This window comes from Sorex fumeus, unplaced genomic scaffold (assembly GCF_029834395.1).
Source record: "Sorex fumeus unplaced genomic scaffold, SorFum_2.1 ptg000015l, whole genome shotgun sequence".
In the NCBI taxonomy this organism is placed as follows: domain Eukaryota; kingdom Metazoa; phylum Chordata; class Mammalia; order Eulipotyphla; family Soricidae; genus Sorex; species Sorex fumeus.
The window spans coordinates 9,874,832-9,889,363 of record NW_026606072.1 but is presented as its reverse complement, the minus strand read 5'-3'; the positions used below and the strand labels follow the sequence as shown (position 1 = coordinate 9,889,363).

The window sequence follows — 14,532 nt, the reverse complement described above, 5'->3', positions numbered from 1 at the left end:
TCCAAAAAATAACTTTGCTTTACTATATGTAAACTAAAATGCATTGACATAGCACAATACAAATATGCTATAATATTTATGTTCATGGGCTGGAGCGATAGCACAGCAGATAGGGCATTTGCCTTGCATGCAAACGAGGCTGACCTGAGGTTGATTCCTCCACCCCTCTTGGAGAGCCCGGCAAGCTACCGAGAGTATCTCGCTCACACGGCAAAGCCTGGCAAGCTCCCCATGATGTATTCGATATGCCAAGCAGAGTAACAAGTCTCACAATGTTACTGGGCCCGCTCGGGCAAAACGATGAACAATGGGAGTACAGTGACAGTGATTTATGTTCGTGAAAATTAAGCTGGTCCCACTGTTTACAATAGCCAGAATCAGGAAAAAAACCTGAGTGCCCGAGAACAGATGACTGGTTGAAGAAACTTTGGTACGTCTACACAATGGAGTACTATGTAGCTGTTAGAAAAGAAGAAGTCATGAAATTTACATACAAGTGGTATGACATGGAAAGTATCATGCTAAGTGAAACAAGTCAGAAAGAGAGGGACAGACATAGAAAGATTGCATTCATCTGCAGAACATAAAGTAACAAAATAGGAGACTAACACCCAAGAATAACCGAGATAAGTACCAGGAGGTTACTCCATAGTTTGGAAGCCAGACGCACACATTAGGGGAAAAGGCAACTCAGATAGAGAATAAAGGGTGTTGGGAGGATCCTCCCGGGATGGGAGATGCATAATGAAAGTAGACTATAGACTGAACATGACTGCCACTCAATGCCTCTTTTGCAAAGCACAGCACCCAAAAGGAGAGAGAGAACAAAAGGGAACACCCTGTCACAGAGGCAGGGTGGGATGGGTGGGATGGGGGATGGGAGGGATACTGGGATCAGTGGTGGTGGAAAATGGGTACTGGTAGAGGGATGGGTACTCGATCATTGTATAATTGAAATCCAAGCACAAAAATTTGTAAGTCTACAACTGTACCTCATGGTGTCTCACTAATGAAAATAAAAAAATAAAAATAAAAAGAAAATTAATCTGCTTCACCCCAAGGAGCCTTCCTGGACTTAGTGGAGGGAAAAAAAGAAAGCAATATCACTTCCCTCCACTCAATCTACCACTAAATGCACAATTATAATTGGCTTTCCTCCCCTTATTTTTTAGTTTTCGGACTACCCCTGACAATGCTCAAGGGCTACTTCTGGCTCTGCACTCGGGAATTACTACTCCTGGAGTGCTCAGGGGACCATATGGGATGCCAGGGATCATACCCAGGTTGGCTGTATGTAAGGTAAGTGTCCTACCAACTATATTATCAATCCAGTAACAGAGAACTTTAAAAAATTTTTTCCATAGAAAGCATGTTTTATTTCATCATTTTAATACTGTCATGTATCCTTTAAAACATTGTTTTCTTTACTATTCTGGTATATCATCCATAAGCAATTTATATTTTTATCACTCTACATATATATATAATTTTTTAATGAATCACTGTGAGATACAGTTACAGACTTATAAAATTTCGTGATTACATTTCAGTCATAGAATGATCGAGTACCCACCCCTCCACCAGTGCCCATTCGCCACAAATAATGTTCCCAGTATTCCTCCCAAAACCCCCATCCCTCCCACCCCCTGCATCTGTGTCAGGCACATTCCCAGCAGAGAACTTTTTATGCGAAATGTTTGAAGTATTCTCTCATGATGAAGGTAGGACCAGAAAAGAATATCCTATGAGATCACAAATAAAAAAGAAAGCACTTGAATTGCTGCAATCAACATCTATTGATGTGATCAAAAAAGAAATGACAAAACATTATTTCCAAAATGTGCTGGTAAGACTGAGCACACAGATATTTAAGAAATCCTTTCAAGATGCTCATCTCTGGTTATTCAGTCAAACAAGAATCAAGGTACTTCTCTGAAGGGTTATTAATGAACAAATTTTAAAAGAGGGAGATTATCCAGGATTATCTGCACAAGCCAAAATAATCACATCAGTATGGAAAAGCAGAACGGAAGTCAGTCAGTGAAATGTGGCAGAAAGGAAAATCAGAAGGATTAGGAGAGGGATTTGAAGCTGTTGTTGCTAGAGAGAGTCCATAGAAAGTGCGAGATGTGATGGAGGTAGCTCTAAGAGAAAAAAGTATACTAGCACCCAGCTGGGAGTAGGAAGGGCATGGGAATATAGGCCCCAAAGAGCAACAAGCAGGGCTTGGTCAACAAGCCAAATAAACTTGGAATCACATTCATCCCCAAGGCTTCCAGAAGGAAATGCAGTCCTCAGCCTGTGAACTCAAAGCAGGAAATGCAACTGAGCCATGCTGTGCTCAGATTTCTGACTAACACTACTGTGAGTGATAAGTGTACACTATTGTCACCAAATTTATAGTATTCTTTTGTGACAAGTAATAGAAAATTAAAACTATCTCTAGAAGTCCACGATAGTGGTTGACTTCCTGAGGTTCACTTCCTAAACAACAAACAAGAAGACAATGATCCAGACAAACACTACTGAAACATGTCTGCACAGTGAATGACTTTTTTTTTTAGCAGAACAGAAATCTGGAAGTGAAATGGACTCTAGAGGCAAGCTAGTCCAATTACTTAATGATTGATGAAGAATTTTTTTTTAAATTAGGTAGTAAATGATTAATGGCTCTGTCTCCTCCATACCCCAGGCCAAGAGTGCTTTAACAGGCCAAGACCAAAGTCCTCATAAGGAGACAGATACAACAGTCTCGCAGAGGTTAGTAATGCTCTCTCTGAAATGATTTTCCATTTCAACCTTCCCAACTGCCAAATCATCTTTCAATTTTTGTCCATTTTCTGGTTCATTCTCTTTCTGAGAATGAATATAATAACTAGCTGAAGTAAAATCACTGGAAAGCTGAAATAGAGGAAATACAAATAAACTGGCACGCTAGTATATTGGTACATCTTGAATCTGGCTGTCAAAAGTCATGTCTCTAGGGTATGGTCACTTTTGGGTCAATAGATGCAATTCACTTTTTGAATGTAAATCTGGGCATGAGATGTTCCCAGAGAAAGTGAGAAAACCTGAGAGATCCTGTCTAAATCAGTTTTCTGCTCATGCTTTTCATCTTAACCTGGGGTGAGGCCAGGAAATTAAAAAAACACCAAAAAACAATGTGTCAAAATCTATGACACATGATGGTAGGGGGAAATAAGAACAAGGAACCTGTGTTTATTAAGAAAAGGTAGCATAAAAAGGAAAGATTATGCTCCTATAGCGTGTCCTTATAAATCTAACATGTTGCTCGGGAGTGCTTATTTTTGATTCTCCTGAATTCAACTTTTGATTCCTAAAGAGCCTTGTTTTCTACCCTCTGAGACCACCATTAACTCAGGAAACTGTAATTCAGTAGCCCAACCTGTTTTTTTTCTTAATCAGTGATCTGGTTGATGAGGGTTAGACTGGTAGCCAAGCCTGAACTACTACTGATTCACCAGGACTGTCAGACCAATCCAAACGTCAAATAAATAGACAACTAAACGTTTTTCTGTTGCAATCTGCTTGAGTGATGTCTCTTATTTGACATTTTAAAGAACAGTTTAATGAAACATTCACATTCACATCAAACTAAAAAGAGACAGAAACACATTCTCACTTTTCAACCATACACACCATCATATTTCCAGAAAAAGTTTTCCAATTTCCAAATGAAGAAGAAAAACTATGGTGAATGCCCAGGATGACACTTTACATTGAGCAATATGTAAATGCTGAAAACGCAGAAGGCAGGTGCCTTAGACACAGGAAAATAATTACTGGATAAGTATAGCATATGAAATAACTCCTATCCACACAGAATTTCAGAACGTTTTTTCTACATGCTTCCACTTCCTACTGAATCAACACAAGATCCCATTTCTTTCTCTCAGAGATTAGGATTTCCCCATTATCTAAAGTAGATAAATTGGTCCTTCTTTGCCTTCACACTTGTAACTTGTTCCTTTTATTTTCTCTGGATTTTAGCTTCTCTCTCCATACCTGATATACCCCCACTATCTCTTCTTTGTCCCAGAGAACTGAAACAACTTCCTTGCGGTCTTTTAATTTCTTCATTTTCTAGGCCACCCTCAGGTAAATCACTTTCTACAAATTCTTGTTAAAAGTCACCACTCCATGAAGTTGGCTATCCGCCACCGAGATCAAACTAACTGTTCATTTCTCTGACTCCTGTTTCCAAGAAATCCACTTTTTGGTAATCTATGGTTTATTCTAATGAAATCAATTTGGTTCAGTTAATATAACAACTTCTGATTCAACTGAGAATTAAAATCTAACAGGAATGGCAGCCTGACAGGAAAGGTTTCAAAGTCTATGTTGTGTAATCCAGTCAGACTCCTTTAACTTGAAGTTAGAATAAGTAGAGAAGCAGCTTGAGAAATATCAAAAGAATCCACAGTGGACCCATGGTATACTGAGAGATCCGTGAGAATGGGTGGGCAGAGCAAAAGACACTGGTGTCACCATAAAATCTCTCCTTCCAGGGCTAAAGAAGCATACTGTTCTCCTTCACAACCATACCAAAACAACAGCAATCTGGACAATGTAAAATTTAATAGCTCCATTCGTTAGTATTCTATCATATTCCTTACTGCGGGATTTAGTTCAGCGCTTTTAAAACTGTGATCCATAGCCTACTTCTAGGTTTTGGGGAGTGGAGAATGGGCACGGTGAAGGTACGGTGTTTCACTGTATGACCGAGACTTAAACCCGAAAGCTTTGTTACTGCTCTCACAGTGATTCTAATAAATAAAATCATAAAAAATGAAAAAATGAAATAAAATAAAAAATACGCTAAGTGTTTACTTCATGCATACAAATATTTGTTATATATGGTAAAATTTATAAGTATGAAAACAAGACTGTAGAAGTGCCAGTACAACAGTGGCTTCGTCTGGGGTGGAGAGAAATCAGAGAAAGTAAAACCATGAACTTCAAATTTGTCTATATAACAAGTTCATTTTAGAATAAAGAGCTGTGAAGTTACATATGGGAAAAAGTTAATGTTTGATGTATTCATTTAGATAGGCACTGAATGTACCATCCTTAGTATATTAAAATATAATAACATAAAGTGCAAGTAAATCAGAGCATGTCAAATCTATATTATTACTTAGAATCAAAAGTAAAAATCCCATAAAAATGTATGCAAAAGAAAAAAGAAAGAGAGGTTCTGACCACTGCCCATATGTGAGGCATCCATCCTTGAGCAATGCTAGGAAGGGGGTCAAATGGTTACTCAATAATTCCATGATATTATCCAATACCTAGCCTACCCATAGTCAAGGCTCAATAGTTGATCCTCAACAGATATAGGGAAGGGACATTTTCAATCCCAGTTTCCAGGTGGAAGAATATTTTCCTCATAAATTCTAGAGAAAAGCCATGGTATGGACCTTGCAAGAAGAAAACCAAATCCTTTGTGATACCACACGCTTTCAAAAGATTTCCCAGGGGTCAGCAGAATCAGATTAAAATGGAAAAGAAGCTCTCTATTACTTTCATGAAGTTTGAGAATGGAAGACTTAAATATTCCAACACAATGGAAGATGTTCTCACCTCACTTTTGGGCACAGTGATTAACAAATTATTCCCAATCTCTTGAAATCACAAATAAACTGACAAAACCATGAACTTCTTTTTTGATTATGAATTTCAACAAATATTTAAGAAAGGACTGGTTCATTTTACTTAAGTGGACACTGTAAAATCTATAGCAGTATTCATTAAAATAAGAACCAAAACATCTTACATATTTTGATGTGAGTTATCAAAATAATAATGGAGCCAACCATAAACAAGTAGCTTGGACGTCCCAAAAAAGAACGAACAAATTCAGGGTAAACTCCACAGTTCTGCGATCATTTCAGTTTCTAAATGAAAATGCATCAGAATGCCAGATTCACTGCCTCAAAAGTTTGTGAGAATATCCCGAGAAGTCCACAGTTAGTTTCCTACTTTCTGCCTCTAATATTGAGTGACCACTTGAAATGAAATCAGAAGTCCTGATGAGATTTCCTTAGAGTAAAATCAGGGACTTAACTGATTTTATTTTTGAGAAAAAAACAATTATTCCAAGTGAACTTTCATTTAGTTTATTATATATAAAACACTTTCTTTATATTTATTCTGCACATCATATGTTAATGCCTTTTACAAACTTCCTTCAAAGAGCTTATCAGAATAGCTTCAACTGCTTATCCAGAAACTCCCTATTCAGTTATTCATTTCATTAAAGGGAAACATCAAGACAATAGGTGACTTAATCTGTGCCAACAATCTATCTCTGAATAAAACAGGGTTGTGTCAAGCTGGCACACCTTAACAAAAAGAACTGTCATATTGAACAGAGAAATAAATAACTAAGTAGGGCATTTACCTTGCTTGTGGTTGACCTAGGTTCAATTCCTGGCACCACATTTGGTTCCATAAGCACTACCATGAGTATAAAGCCAGGAATAATTGCTTTAAATCACCAAGTGTGATCCCAAAACAAAACAAAAAGATTTGCCATATTAACAGAAGTTAATAATTTCCATAGCTCCAACTGAGTTGCAGCAATAGCTAGAAAAATTTAGAGTCCTGTGACTTTACTCATTTTCCCCCTGAAAATGTAAGGCTTTTTATTTTTTAAGTTTTAATGTAGTTCCTACTCTAAAGCAAAAGAGCAAAGTAAACAACACATCAGATAAGATCATAGTTGTCACTCTGAATTACATTCCTGGATCATCTCACCATTTAAATGTGAGATATTTTGTTAGACAAGGTAGATATTTTCTTCCATGAAAATAATTACAGTGATTAGTGACCCCATTCATTCACAAATATTACAAGAAAGTTTGAGTCTTCCTTCTAAGACTGAGATTTTGTTGGTTCTCATTTTGAAAATTGAATAACTACATGACAAAATTTCTTCTTCCATTAGATTTTTAACTTAATTATGCTGCAGGTTGTAAATAGTATTAAAAAGAGAACAAATATACCCTTCTCTTTATTGCTAATTCTATACATAACTTTTATTGGGTGAAGAAGAGGGGGTCAGTGTAACAATGTTAGGGAAGGGGAAAGAGTCTTTCCATTTGTAGTCAAGATTGTGATATTTAAAAATTACTTATTCTACCTCTCATAAAATATGTATATATTTTATCATAAGATATCTACATATCTTATGGATGGAGGAGATGATAAGAATGAATGTTCTTCAAAAACCCTTCTATGCAAGTGTATATTTCTTGTACAGATCTGCAACCTCTTTGTGGAGCTTAACCCCACAGGAAGTAAGTGACGCACTCAAGAGGTAAGTAGTGTTCTTGATCATGGAATTCACTTATACTTGGTATGGAAAAGCTACTCTCAGGCATGCTGTCCAACATAAACTGGCTGGGCATATTCACCTTCATAACTCACATACTATGTAGTTACACGATGCTAAATGGACCAAAGCCGCCTTTATTGTCCAATCTTATAAGTTTTAGATAATGATGAGAGGGCCAGGGTTTTAAAAAGGAAATCCAAACAAACACTATTACCTTAAAAGACTGTGAAAGGGTTTTGTTTGGAATTAGAAATTAGATTGGATCTATTTATTTTCTCATTTTAGGAACTATCTCCATTTAGTCTTCACTGGTCTCCTTGTATTTCAATTTATCAGTCTCCACTTTGTCATGGATCCTGCTTTCTGGTATCAAAAATCTTCAATCCCGTCATAAATTTTCATTGCTTAGGAGCCTGAGTCAACCAAGGCCCTAATTAAACAGGTACTCTTCTACCTTTCAAGGTATATTTCTTTCTGTACTCAATTCAATTTGCTATCTGACCCCAACTTTTACTAGATATGTTTAAAACCACCTGAAGTGAATTCTTATTTTCCCTTCTTATGCACTTTCAATTGTTCATTTTGTGAAAAGATTTCAACTTCCAGTACCATACCTACTTTTTCTTCCTTCAGGAAGGGTTTTCTCCATTACTGAATAACTTACTTTTCAGTCCTCTACAGATCTACTGCATTCTTTGCTACTCTTATTTTATAATAGTCTATCTTGACAGTGCGACGTAAGTTATTTTCTTTTGACAAAGATACAAATTCCTCTAATGAATTAATAAGTATATGGTATAAAACTGACACTGTTTAATATTGGAAAGGATTCCTAATAAATGCAATCATGTAGTTGACAAAAGAAATATTTTTTAAAACAGTCAGAGATTTTCAGTTGTGCTTTCTCATTTCTCAGTGCCCTAAAAGAAATACATCTAAGACTTAAGATGCAAGAACTCATTATTAGCTCCTCTATTAATTTTGCTTAATGTCTGGAAAATTATAGGCTCTAATAAAATGTTCTTTTTCTCCTTCAGCAAAATGAATCTTTGTTGAGGAAGCATAGCCAACCACCTCACCACAAGGTGTGTGTCTTGGGGGTTTTGCTATATTCCTTTCATAAAGAAATAAATAACCTTGGGAGAGAGAGAAACTGCTGAATCAGCAACCACAATGGCACCAACATTGTCTGCAGGGAACATTGATAATTAGACACCAATCTCTCTTTAATCTTCAGGACGAATATGTGTGTGTGTATGTGTGTGTGTGTGTGTATGTGTGTGTGTGAGAGAGAGAGAGAGAGAGAGAGAGAGAGAGAGAGAGATGCAATGATGAGAGTATTTTGACTTGTTAGCTCAAGATAAAATATTTAGCATTTTTATGTTGATTGTTGGATTGGAGCACAGTTGGATTGGGTAGGGTGTTTGACTTGCATGCTGCCGACCTAGTTTCGATTCCTCTCTACCTCTTGGAGACCCCAGCAAGCTACCGAGAGTATCTGCCCTTACGGCAGAGCCTAGCAAGCTCCTCGTGGTGTATTCGATATGCCAAAATCAGTAACAACAAGTCTCACAATGGAGACGTTACTGGTGCCCACTCGAGCAAATTGATGAACAATGGGAGGACAGTGCTACAGTGCAGTGCTATGTTGACTGTTACAGAAAATACTGTTGCCAGAGTGAGAGAAGCGGTAAGATGATGGGAAGACAATCTCTTAGAACTGAATTTATCTGCATTTATACTGTCAATTTTAACCTTCAAATAGAAAATATCTCTGATCAAGATATTTTAACAGACTGTTGAAAATGGAAAATATTTGTTCCATTTCTTTTTTGTAACTACTAACATGCATAAATTTCTTACATAATGAATAAGAAAAAAAGTTTTTGATATATGAATGTTTTTTTCTTGTGCTGACAGAAATTTGGCAGTCAACTTGCACCACCCTATAAACACAAAGTGTCTCAATCAACCACTGGCCTTTTCTTACAGTCTGGTAATCTTGTGTCCCCTTAATAAGACTTGTGATAGGGATGTTTTCCTATGTGCAATAAAAAAACTGTGGAACAATGGAGTGTTTATTTTGGCCTGGTGTCTTTGAATAAAAGTTCTATGTTACCCTCTTTAAAAATTTCTGTTTATAGTAAGTTCATAATATCCTCCAAAATCAAGCCTTGAAGAATCATGCATTTAGTCTTTCCTTTGGGTCAAAACATTTTTTTGAGAATGCAACTAAAAATTTTAAAATTATTTTAAATTAGCTAAAAGATCCCTAAAAAAATTTCCATTCCAAGCTACTTTTAAAAACTGCACATTTGCTCCATTTTGGTTCAATCAGAACTATATAGATACATTTTATTTATCTAGATCTCTTAAGTAACCAAAAAGAAGTCAGTTTTTTCTTCCCTACTAATAGGTTTCCTCAGTAAGCACTGTAGCACTGTCCTCCAGTTGTTCATTGATTTGCTCGAGCAGGCCCAGTAACGTCTCCATTGTGAGACTTGTTGCTACTGTGTTTGGCATATCGAATACGTAATGGGTAGCTTGCCAGGCTTTGCTGTGCGGGCGAGATACTCTCGGTAGCTTGCCAGGCTCTCCAAGAGGGGTGGAGGAATTGCGGAGGAATCAAACCCAGCTCGGCCACTTTTGCTCCAGCCCTTCCTCAGTAAAACCAACAAAAATGTTTAGACAAAATTCAAATACTAGAAGTAATATGAAAAATGCACCCCAAAAGTGATCTGTTTAACTACACAAGCTTTTGACAGGTCAGAATCACCAACAAGATAATCTTTAAATTATTTACCAGCTCCATGACAAATCTTGGAGAGACTCCAAGATGCTGAATCATCCCAGATCCACAGCTTCTGGAGTGTGCAGCCACATATGCAACTATGCAACAGATCCGAAGTTCACAGTTCTGACAGCTAGTGTGAGCACAGCCTATTAGGTGGGAAAGTTGTGAACAACCCTACTAAAACTCTATGAGAAAAAACAACGACACAGAAAGCTCAACTAGCTCCTAATAGCCCAGTAAATTCTCAAACAATGACTGTAGTAACATCATCGTAAGATATATGTTGTAACAAGCAATATAAAGTAAAATTATTTTGTGTCTTCTAAGGGAGCAGGATTGGGGGAGTGGGTGGGATCCTGGAAAAACTAGTGGAGGGAAGGTCACACTGATGGTGGGATTAGTATTCCATCAGAATATTACTCAATTGGAACACTGAATACCTGAAACAACTCATTATGAGCAACCCTGAAAATCACAATGTTTAAATAAAGTTTCAAACATCAAAAATGTGTTGGAAAAGTTTCAGAGATCACTGACAGCATTAAAAGCTTTAGAGGTCTGAAGCTGGAAACCAGTGCACTGGATTTCCCAAAGGCCTACCTCTATTGTATATATGGGTTAAGTCTCAAAATGGTACTGATGTAACCAACCATAACTCTACATTAGACCAAAAATATATATGCATATAAATATATAAGAGATTATGTTCTTTAAATTTATTTTAGTATAGGTAACATGGTATAGACATCAATGTCACATCTAAAAGTTATGGCTCTGCAAATTCCTAGCTCCCACTAACTGCATAAGCAAAGAAAAGGTGTGTAACAGGGGCACAGCAAAGGCACTCAAGAACATGTAATGTTCTTGCAAGCGGTTTTCTTCAGGAGAATAATAGGACTCTTGACTGTTTCCGTCAGCACCACACCATTCACACATCCAGTTCCTCATTCACTAAGACTATTTGAGTACCTATTATAAACACTTTTCAACGCACTCAAAATCAGAGCCAAAGATGTCCTACTTGATGGTACTGACATTGAAATAGAATAAAATTGACAATAAAAAGTAAACAAGCAAAAAAGAAATAAGCAAGTTGGAGAAACTATAAAAAAACTATAAAGCAAGCACAGCCTGGCGACAGAGTGATGGAGATGAAGGTGGTATCTATCCCTGTTCCTGGGACACTGAAGATATTCCAGTTGAGCTAAGGCTGAATAAAAAGAGGGGCCTGTCATGCTAAAATCTAAGGGCAAATAATCCCAACAAAGAGATAGTTAGTTTAGAGGAGTAGAGATCAGGATGAAAGTTAGGTCAAATTAGTGACTGATTCTTAGTGTGCCATTTTGACTCAAATTAATCACTTATGGTTGCACACACATCCTTGTAATAAGTTCTTCAAATCTGGGGCAAAACAAGAAACTCTAGAGAAAAACCAAAAGCATCAGAAGGTTCAATGGTCTGTACACAATAACGATGCTCAATCTTGAAGTCAAGAGCTTGAGCTTCATGCTGAAAGTAGACTATAGACCGAACATGATTGCCACTCAATGCCTCTTTTGCAAACCACAGCACCCAAAAGGAGATTGCCACTCAATGCCTCTTTTGCAAACCACAGCACCCAAAAGGAGAGAGAGAACAAAAGGGAATGCCCTGCCACAGAGGCAGGTTGGGATGGAGGGGAGGGGATAGGGGGTGAGAGGGATACTGGGATCTGTGGGGGTGGAAAATGGGTACTGGTGGAGGGATGGGCACTTGATCATTGTATAATTGAAACCCAAGCACAAAAAAATTGTAAGTCTACAACTGTACCTCCTGGTGTTTCACTAATAAAAATTTTTTAAAAAAAAGAGTTTGAGCTTCATTCCAGTTTAATTGCCAATATTCATGGATTTCACCAATTTCTCACAGCTGAGAGCACAGAGAGGAAAGTACATGGAAGGATATGGGCTTGAGAAGAATTGTAACAAACTGCTTACTATTTTGGGAACTCTTACCAGGAACAAAATACAATAAACTTTTCCTGTTTTGTTCTTCTACAAAAAAACTCACAAATTGTTTTGAGGTAAAGTGGCCCCATTTGACAATTTTTTAAACTTCACCTTGTATAATAGTTATTTAAAGATTTATCTTAGCACTGTTAACCTACACTATCTTTCTGGATGAGATTGTGTCTTATTGTTTTCTCTTCAGTATCTATCACAATATATATTTGTGGCAAATCCAAGACGGACTTTAGCTTTATTGGCACAATATCCCAATGAGAGAATAATAATAAAATAAAATAATTATTTTGTTTGAGTGCACATGTAATAAATTCTCAAGAACTTCTGTGTTAGCTGCCATATATAGGATAGATTCCCAGCAATACTTGGCATAAAGTAGATACTCAATAACACTTGAACACATGCATGCATATCTGAATGGACAAATCTATGAGCAAATGCCAACAAGAACACTGTATTCATAGTCATTTAATTCATTCATCATCAAGTTCCTACTATATGTTCAGCACTGACTTAAATGCTTCAAGGACAATGGTGAATAAAAGAGTCGTGGGTCCAATCTTAATGGAAAAATCCATCTTGAGGGTGACAGAGTGAGCAGATGGAACTGAATTTACCACTTGCATATGTTGTTACAAGTGCAGCAAAAGTCAGAGAAGGTGTCTTTGAAAGTCACCTGAAGGACCTGGCCAGCTTAATTCAGAGTGCAGACAAGAGGCTAATACCAGAACATTATAAAAAGTTTTTTTTAAGGAAACAGACTTATATGAAGCAAATGACAAAAATCGATGACAACTGATCATGGTTGAAGTTACATCTTGGTAAGTAAAGATGAATTACCGAGAAAATACATGATACTATCCTCCTTTCTAGCTTTGAATATCTAGAATAGAGTTTTTTTTATGAAAGGACAGACTGTGTGTGGTCTTGCTCAAAGGCAGAAGGATGCACTCAGCAACATAAATTCATCTTCTGTAAGCATTCTTTGCCATACCATGATTATTTTACTAAACACTTTTTTTTGTAATGTAGCAGCTCAGCTACTTTTATGTGGTATACCAATGAATATTGAAATTTACTTTGTGAGCTGAAAACAATGCATTGCCCTTATTCTATCATCATTCAGGGGGGAAAAAACAGCTAAGTGAAATTTTGGTCACACTTTCCAAAACGCTCTGGATTGTGGACAAGCATGGAAAAAATTCAAGCCCAAAGGAGAAATTTCCAGAAATTTAGAAGCAAGTGAAAACAGGGGGTTATAACAGTTCAGTGTATGCTGCCAAGAACAAAGTATATATGATATTATTTATTGCTGAAAGCTTTTCAGAGAGGCAGCATCTGGTTTCAGTGAGGTCTTGCTTTCATCCCATCCAACAGCTGGACCAAGCACGACAGCACAAGGAGATGAACCAATTTTCCAAGGTGACACAGAGAGTTAGTGCTTCTTTCCAGATTAGACCACAAGAGTCTCTGACTCTTTCTATGCCAAAAATAAGTCACAAGATTGACAGACTTCAACTCCTTTTACTGACTCTTCGTGTATTTTTCAGTTAAAACTTTTTATTTGTGTTTAGAGTTTCAGGGTTCTAGAATCATTCTTTCTCCTGTTTCTCCAGTGGGCAGATCAAATATCAACTAGGTCCTGGTGAATGCCAAAATTTCCTGCTTCCCTCAACTAAAATTTATTCATCGAGGTTGAGTATGCTAATGCCAGGGAAAGTCAGGAAAGATGATACAATATTCCACTCACACTGGAAGGAAGATGACAATCCCAAGGTTAGTGGGGCTCCCTGCTTCAGTCATTCCAAGTGAGCTCTCTGAGGTAGGGAAAAGTTGATGAAGATGTAGTTAATCTGCCAAGAGAAAGCGCCGTAATTTTTTACTTCTCTTTGAGCCCTTTTCTCCACCAATACTAATTCTTACAGTGTCCTGGATAGAGAACACATCTCTTTATTCATTTTGCACATGTCCTTAATACTACCAAGAAAGTTTCCTAAGCATGTTTCCCTCAGATACATATGTTCCTTGAATTGAGTTGCAAAGGGTAAGAAAAGGGAACAATAACACACTCACCACAAACATACTGAATAAAATAAAAGTTTCACTGTTACTATAATAGCCTTCAAATTATTTGCTAATCAACTGTGAATCTCTCTTGAAACCATACATATTCATGTCTAAAATTGTAAAGAACCGAGAGAATTGAATCACTTTCGTGAATAGACTGTCATTTTCTAAAATGGCCGAAAGAATACAAAGAAGAGAATAAGACCTCGTTTGATCCTTAGAATTTGCAATGGGAGCAGGCAACAGGATTAAGAGAAACATGCAAGCTCTCAGAGTACACAACAGTGTTCTGGAAAACGGCACTTTAA

At 37.1% G+C, this 14,532-nt stretch overlaps 1 protein-coding gene across 2 annotated transcripts in view; it reads right to left on the bottom strand.

Moving 5' to 3' along the window:
* The window catches only part of GHR (growth hormone receptor), a 305,006-nt gene that overhangs the window by 183,006 nt on the left and 107,468 nt on the right, over nucleotides 1-14,532 (bottom strand). The window contains exon 2 of one of the 2 annotated variants that reach the window (XM_056112076.1): nucleotides 13,908-14,010. The exons of the other annotated variant lie outside the window; for it this stretch is intronic. The gene's annotated coding sequence lies outside the window, so the exon portion shown is untranslated. The remainder of the gene's footprint in view (nucleotides 1-13,907; nucleotides 14,011-14,532) is intronic. 2 annotated transcript variants of the gene reach the window in all.